At 45.3% G+C, this 8,201-nt stretch overlaps 1 long non-coding RNA gene across 1 annotated transcript; it reads right to left on the minus strand.

Moving 5' to 3' along the window:
* Window positions 1-278: 278 nt before the first annotated feature.
* Window positions 279-7,235, minus strand: LOC138364269 (uncharacterized). The gene is made up of 2 exons (XR_011228383.1): window positions 6,935-7,235; window positions 279-1,522 (listed from the first exon to the last, which is right to left on the minus strand). It is a non-coding gene; the product is annotated as an uncharacterized lncRNA (long non-coding RNA).
* Window positions 7,236-8,201: the final 966 nt, after the last annotated feature.

Raw genomic sequence — 8,201 nt, forward strand, 5'->3', positions numbered from 1 at the left:
GCCGTTAAATTGAGTGGATACTGTATAACGTTTATATTAAAATATATAAAGTAAATACAGTATATAAAGTAAGAATTAACAGTAACAATTCCAAGGACTAGATTTAACTTAAAAGGTACACCCGTAGTAAGTATGAGACCTTAGCCTATAGTGACATGGAAACTAATTCTGCAGAAACCTAAAGGTTAACTGGTACTAGAATTAAGGCCGAGTGCAAATGTGTAGTAATTATATAACACTAGGATATAACAGGCAGGACACAAAGAATAACTAATAAGTGAGAGACCACATAACACGTAATGTACCCGGCCAAGAGGCCGTAAAAGACCTAATGGATAAGGAGAAGGGGGTGTGACTACAAGTAGGGCTTACTAGCACCTAGACTGGGCAAAGTATTAGCTGCGGACAGCGGGACACTTGGGGACCGGCGCTGCACCCCCACCGCAGGCCAGCGGCCGGACCCCCCCCCGAAGGGCGAGTGCCAGCTGGCCGCGTGAGGCACTCAATGTAGCAGAGCAACAACGTCCCGTCTGACGTAGGATGTGAGCACTACTCTTCCGCCTGCCGTTTGCCATTATTTCTGATGTGGCGAGCCCGTCCCGAGACAGCTGGGTGCGGAGCGTAGTCATCTGAAGTCAAGCCTAGCGCCGAGCTGGCAGCGCGTAGGATCCTGGAGAAATCCCGCCTGGTGACAGGAGCACTTGTAGGATCTGTGCTTGTAGGATCCGAAGAGTGTCGATTCCTGACCATGTAAGCGATACCTGGTCCAGTCGGAGCGTGTGTCGATTTTTTGTCGCGTAGCTCACCTCCCCCGGGCTGAAAGATATAATGCAGTAAGGGTGGGCAGAAGCGGCGTGCGGTGTTATCGTGACAGGCAAGAGCACAGACGAGAGGGAAACCCTAGCTGAATCAATACGGAGACGAAAAACGGGGGAGGGAGCCCGGCAGCAGGAATTAAGAGAAACCTTAATTAACAATCCTGGATGAATAAAGAGCATCCGAATAATTATACTGTAGCAATGAAGGGGGGCTAACAAATCTAAGAATCTTCCAGAAAACGGAAGGGGGGAAGTACCTTTGCTAAGAGCAAAGGTGGGAGAAAACCGGTAGGAGAACAGCAAGGAGGCACAAAGCAACTATAACAGGGTAAGACGAAACACTATAAATCTTGAATATAAACAATACATATACCAAGAAAGGGTATAACAACTAAGCGACATATACATAAACAATAAAATGGAATAAGAACCAATTCTTAAAGCCAAATCTATAACATGCTTGTGTCCTAATCGGATGTAGAATGTGAGCGGGGAACATTACCCTTGGTCTCTATCCCATCTCTGCCTCCAGACGGGTGATTGGGCTGGATAGAAGCCAAGGAGTCTGCCTTGAGTGGCCGCTGAGTGTAGTCTTGTGTTGTCAATGAGCGTCTGCGAGCCGCAGCTAGTGCGCCGTGAACTTCGGCAACATCTTTAGAACAGGAGCAAAGTGAAATCGACGGCAGGGAGCTGCCATTCAGTAACTGTAATAAGGATAATAATAAGAATACAATGTCGTAAATAATCGTACAATGAAGAATACAATGTAATATCGTAAATAACAGATGACGGCAAGTGCCGCAGAATGGAAGAAATTAAGAAAGCAACGCCAAACCATAATAACAATTTATATTTTAATAAAATAATACTGGAATGACCGTAACGGTACGGAATAATATTAATACTGCCATACTGCTAAATACTGCTAAACTTCTCGGTAGCATCCAAATGTAACTTAATGTACTGTCGATACGATGAAGAATGGGTGGTCAGATATAATGCACAAAATTCAGAATAGAATATATAATGAGGGAAACGAGTGTAATAGGACGAAATAACCGGAGGAGAAAAAAAAAAAAATTGTGGGGGGGGGGGCCACCCGAATGCACTGCGACTAGCGTACCTTAGCTGAAAATAACTTAAAGGCACAGAGGCAAAGCAATAGATTAATACATATCCTAATTGATAGTCCCTTAATAACAAATTGAACGTGAAACTTAAACAAAGAGTAAATTGCGGGAGAAAAAATTTTCCGTAATAAATACAAATCAAATTGCGAGTCCAACAATAACAAAATTAACAGACACGCAGACGTAGGAGGAACCGATAAGCCGCGGCTCGCGCACCGCTAGCCATACCTAAACATACCTAGACAGGAAGGGGAGAAGCATAAAGGTAGCCCCGCAAAAGACTAGTAATTAGTAACTCTGCAAATAGCACATCCTGGCTGACTTCTTAATAATTTACTTAGTAACTCTGCAAATAGCACATCCTGGCTGACTTCTTAATAATTTACTTAGTAACTCTGCAAATAGCACATCCTGGCTGACTTCTTAATAATTTACTTAGTAACTCTGCAAATAGCACATCCTGGCTGACTTTACTTAATAATTTACTTAGGAACTCTGCGAATAGCACATCCTGGCTGACTTTACTTAATAATTTACTTAGTAACTCTGCAAAAGCACATCCTGGCTGACTTTACGTAATGACGTAAGGCAAGGAAAATGAACAAACATACTGAACACAGCAACGCAAAATTAAACATGCGACATGAGCAAAGCATCAACTGTCGGAGTAAATTAAGGTAGGCTGTTTGGGAAAAGGAATCCGTGGTAATCTGAAAGCAGGAGGCATGTTAGTGCTGAAATGTAGAACGTAATTAAGAGGAAGGGCAAGGCATGTCGCGAGATGTCTGCCAGTACAAAATAAGAAACCTTCCATATAAGCGTATAAAATCTTAATTTACATTGTCTTAGGAAGGCAAAGAACGGGATATCATTAAATATACGACGTTCCCGACGACGCTTCGACGCCGCCATCTGCTGGAGTGTACCGTGCCCCAGGCAACGTGGGGCCACCCCCCTGTCCAGGTCACCTGAATAGGGCAAGTCATGGCACGTGAAGTCTGCAGGTACAAAATAAGGGTATACAATCGGCGTGCATATATAACCATTTTTACATTAAGAGAACGGAGGGAAAGCATAACAAAATATAACCTGATAAGTAACGTGAATAAACTGCAAGAGCCAAGCGTAAATACTGTAACCACTGAGGAAACTAAACTGCAAAGCTAAGCATAAACTACTGTAACTACCAATGAAACTAGGCAAAAATGCAGGGCCAGGAGACGTGAAGCTAAAATAAGGGCCCGCGAATACTGCAAATAGCACATCCTGTCTGGCTTTACTTAATAATTCTTAGGAACTCTGCAAATAGCACATCCTGGCTGACTTTACTTAATAATTTACTTAGTAACTCTGCAACTAGCACTGCCTGTCTGACTTTACTTAATAAATTACTTGGTAACTCTGCAAATAGCACATCCTGGCTGTCTTTACTTGATGACGTAAGGCAGGGTAAAAGTGGGCAAGCATACTGGACACAGCAACGCAAAAATAAACATGCGACATGAGCAACGCATCAACTGTCGGAGTAAATTAAGGAGGCTGATTGGGAAAGAAAGTCCGAGGTAACCTGAAACAGGAGGCATGTTAGCGCCGAGATGTAGAACATAATTATGAATAGGGCAAGGCATGGCACGTGGTATCTGCAAGTACAAAATAAGGGTATACAATCGGCGTGGATATATAGCCATATTACATTAAGGGAACGGAGGAGATGCATAACATAAATATAACCAAATAAGCGACGTGAATAACTGCAAGAGCCAAACGAAAGTACTGTAGCTACTGAGGAAACTAGGCAAACTGTGCTATTATAACATAATTACAATTAATACAATTATAACATAAATAATTATAAATTGCAAAACAAAGTATGCTCAAAATAAAGCTGGACTATAATTCGTTAGAGAAACGGGATTAACACTTGTAAGTTTCCACAGTCGGTGGCTGTGGAAACGTTCCGGGCTACACCGGCAGATGAAACGTCTGGATAAACCAGCGGCCTGGGGGGGGGGGGGCCCACTGTGACTTCCGGGCTACCAGGCAGACAACACGTCTGGATAAAGCAGCGGCCTGAAAGACCACATATTTATATGGCCAATGTAAATAAGATACCTGAATAACATCGCCAGCTTAACTCACCACAGGAAGAACGTCGGCTGGACATGAACCCCCGAGCGCAGACAGCGAAGACGGCAGCGGCTATGACAACCTTCGTGGCTACCTTGGGCAGACAAAACGTCTGGAGAAACCAGCGGCCTGGGGGGCCGCAGTAGATTCCGGGCTACACCGGCAGACAACACGTCTGGATAAACCCGCGGCCAGAAAGGCCGTGTATTTATATGACCAATATAAATATAATACCTGTAGAACATCGTCGGCTTAACTCATCGCAGGAAGGACGTCGGCTTAACTCATCACAGGAAGGACGTCGGCTTAACTCATCGCAGGAAGGACGTCGGCTTAACTCATCGCAGGAAGGACGTCGGCTTAACTCATCGCAGGAAGGACGTCGGCTTAACTCATCGCGGGAAGGACGTCGGCTTAACTCATCGCGGGAAGGACGTCGGCTTAACTCATCGCGGGAAGGACGTCGGCTTAACTCATCGCAGGAAGGACGTCGGCTTAACTCATCGCAGGAAGGACGTCGGCTGGGGAGCAGCCCCTGAACGCAGTCAGCTAAGACGGCAGCGGCTGTCAACCTTCCTGGCTACGTTGGGCAGACTAAACGTCTGAATAAACCAGCGGCCTGGGAAGCAGCAGTATCTTCCGGGCTACACTGAGCAGACAATACGTCTGATAACCAGCGGCCTGGGAGGCCGCAGTATATTCCGGGCTACACCGAGCAGACAATACGTCTGATAACCAGCGTCCTGGGAGGCCACACATGTCTGGATAAGCCAGCAGCCGGGAGGCTGCAGATTCTTCTGGGCTACACCGGGCAGACAAAACGACTGTAAAAACGTTTACTGGTACTGGTAAACGAAACTGTTACTGTCTAGCGTCAGTACTTAATAACTTTGACAAAGTCAAGGAAACAAGTATAAAGGTAAAACAGTAAGTAAAATGACATGCACATAGGCAGTGCATAATTAGTAATAAATTGCTGATGGAACTAATCGATACGAGTCCGAGATAAACTTAAAGGGAGAGGCATGAGGCCCGAAGACAGCATCTAGGACATCCTAGCTGACTTTACTTAAAGGTGAAGCATAAGTTAAACAATTGTAAACCAGTAAAGTAAAAACATGCAGCAAGGGCAATGTAAAAAGCAGGACATTTGCTGAGGAAACTAAACATAAATGCAGGGCCAGAAGAAACTTAAAGCAAGAGGCAAGGGCCCGATCCCGACAACTATCACATCCTAGCTGACTTTACATAATAACTTAAAGGCAAAGCAGAGGTTAAACAAACGAATGTAAAACCAGCAAAGAAACTAGCAGCTTGACACTGCATAAAATTCATTAATAAATTAAGGAAACTTATGGAAAACAAGTCCATAAAAACTTAAAGCTAGAGGCCGGAGGCCTGTGACACAGCAGCTAGCATAACCTAGCTGACTTTACATAATAACTTAAAGGCAATAGCAAAAGTTAAACAAACAAATGTAAAACCAGCTAAAGAAAACATGCAGCTTGACACTGCATAAAATTCATTAATAAAGGAAAGTTATGGAAAAACAAGTCCATGAAACAAAGCTAGGAGCCAGAGGCCTGAGACACTGCAGCTAGCCTAACCTAGCCGACTTTACCTAATAACTTATAGGCAAGCAAAGTTACACAAACCTAAGTGTAAAAACCTGCAAAAGAAAACATGCAGCTTGACACTGCATTAAATTCAATAATAAATTAAGGAAACTTATGGAAAACACAAGTCCAAGAAAATTTAAAGCTAGAGGCCGGAGGCCTGAGACACAGCAGCTAGCATAACCTAGCTGACTTTACCTAATAACTTATAGGCAATGACCAAAAGTTAAAACAACCTAAATGTAAAACCAGCTAAAGAAACACGCAGCTTGACACTGCATAAAATTCAATAATAAAATGAGGAAACTTATGGAAACAAATCCAGAAAACGAAGCTAGGGGCCAGAGGCCTGAGACACAGCAGCTAGCATAACCTAGCTGACTTTACCTAATAACTTATAGGCAATGACCAAAAGTTAAAACAACCTAAATGTAAAACCAGCTAAAGAAACACGCAGCTTGACACTGCATAAAATTCAATAATAAAATGAGGAAACTTATGGAAACCAATCCAGAAAACGAAGCTAGGGGCCAGAGGCCTGAGACACTGCAGCTAGCCTAACCTAGCTAACTTTACCTACTAACTTAAAGGCAATGACCAGAAGTTAAAACAAACCTAAATTTAAATCCAGCTAAAGAAACATGCAGCTTAACACTGCATAAATTTCAGTAGTAAATTAAGGAAACTTGTGGGAAAAACAGGTCCATGGAAACAAAGCTAGGGGCCAGAGGCCTGTGACACAGCAGCTAGCCTAACCTAGCTGACTTTCCCTAATAACTTAAAGGCAACAAGCTAAAGTTAAATAAAACTAAATGTACAACCTGCCAAAGAAACAGGGAGCTTGACACTGCAATAAATTCGTTAATAAGTTAAGGAAACTTATGGAAAAACTAGTCCATTAAACTTAAAGCTGGTGGCCAGAGGCCGGTGACTCGACAGCTAGCCTAACCTAGCTGACTTTACCTAATAACTTATAGGCAATAAGCCAAAGTTAAAACAGACCTGAATGAAAAGCCTGCAAGAGAAACATGCAGCTTGCCACCATTAAATTCATTAATAAATTAAGGAACTTATGAAAATACAAATCCAAGAAAATTAAAGCTAGGGGCGAAAGCAAAGGTAAAATTACAGTAAATATTGTAGCGTGAGGAAACACACCCTGACTAACAGTCAGACTGTAAGGAAGGACATAAAGAACGTAAATAATAAATAACGGCGTAACAGAAGTCGCCCAACAGCATACCTCACGTCGACTGGGTGGGGAGCTTAAGGACAGGGCTGAGCAGATGGGGAAGGAGAGGGTAGTGGTGGACAGGCCTCCTCCCGAGTGTGGTTCAAATAACAGCCACCTACTGGAGAAAAACCCAGTGCCCCATAACACCGAGGGTCACCTTCCCCTCTAGGACCACTGCACCTGCATCTGGTCACCAACGCTGAACCAACAGGCGTGCTTCAGGGCGCGCGCGCCAACAAAGAGACAAACACTGGTCTGACGCGCCAACACAAACACTGGTCCCGCGCGCCAACAAAACACAAAAACTACCTTAAATGTTAAGGGCAGGACGCCCCTAACGGGTCGCTCCGAGTCGTTGTCGCGAGGAACTGTTGTAGGGTCCATGCTGTGAGAACAGTTGAGCGGGCTAAACTTCTGTGTTTACGACTCGCATGAGAGGAGACCGAACGCAGGCCACTAGGGACGCGGCCCAGGGCACGCCGACCCTAAGCCAGCCACGCGACCAGCACGGCACGGGGGCGCCCGGCACAGGCCCAAGGAGGGCGCCCCAGCTCTCCGGGAACAACAGCAGAGAGCCCGAAGGACTAACTAAGGCGGCACACGTACCGCGAGGGGAAGGCGCTTGGCACACGCCGCACTGGGGAGACCTGTCTAGAGTTGAACAGAAAACCTCACCTTGGGTTTAGAAGTGTAGGGCAGGAGGGGCCTGCCGGTACAGTCTGGGGTGTCGAGGGCCCCAGGATGTCCGTGAGAGAGAGGCCAGGTACCGAGGCAGCTGGCGTGTTGTCCATCTCGTGCGAAGTCGGGCGGTCGGGGAGTGGTTGCGAGGGCAGCGGCGAGGGCAGGCGTAGTGAGGCGGAGCCCCATTGTGCGCCCGTATTTATACGGGCCCCAAACTGCCCGCGCAACGCCGCGGGACGCGCTGCGCAATTGTTTCTTTCTCCCCCGCCAGAAAAATCCCCGCTTGTGATGCAAGCAGTGACCATTTCTGGGCAGGAGCACTGGCCACCTTGTTGAAGGCCGTGCATTAGAAATTTACAATGGGTTGAGACCCCCAACAGCATGGTGACTTTGATGCATTAAACTGGTTGGGAGAGATACAGTCTTTAACATGATTGGGAAGGTCATTCCACATTCTAGGTCCCTTGATTTGTAGAGCATTTCTAGTTTAAGTCGTACTCTTGGAATATCAAATAGGTGTTTGTTTCTCGTGTGGTGCTCATGAGTTCTGTTACAACCTTCTAGGAATCTTTTAAGGTCAAGATTGACATTACAG

This window comes from Procambarus clarkii, chromosome 13 (assembly GCF_040958095.1).
Source record: "Procambarus clarkii isolate CNS0578487 chromosome 13, FALCON_Pclarkii_2.0, whole genome shotgun sequence".
Taxonomy (NCBI): domain Eukaryota; kingdom Metazoa; phylum Arthropoda; class Malacostraca; order Decapoda; family Cambaridae; genus Procambarus; species Procambarus clarkii.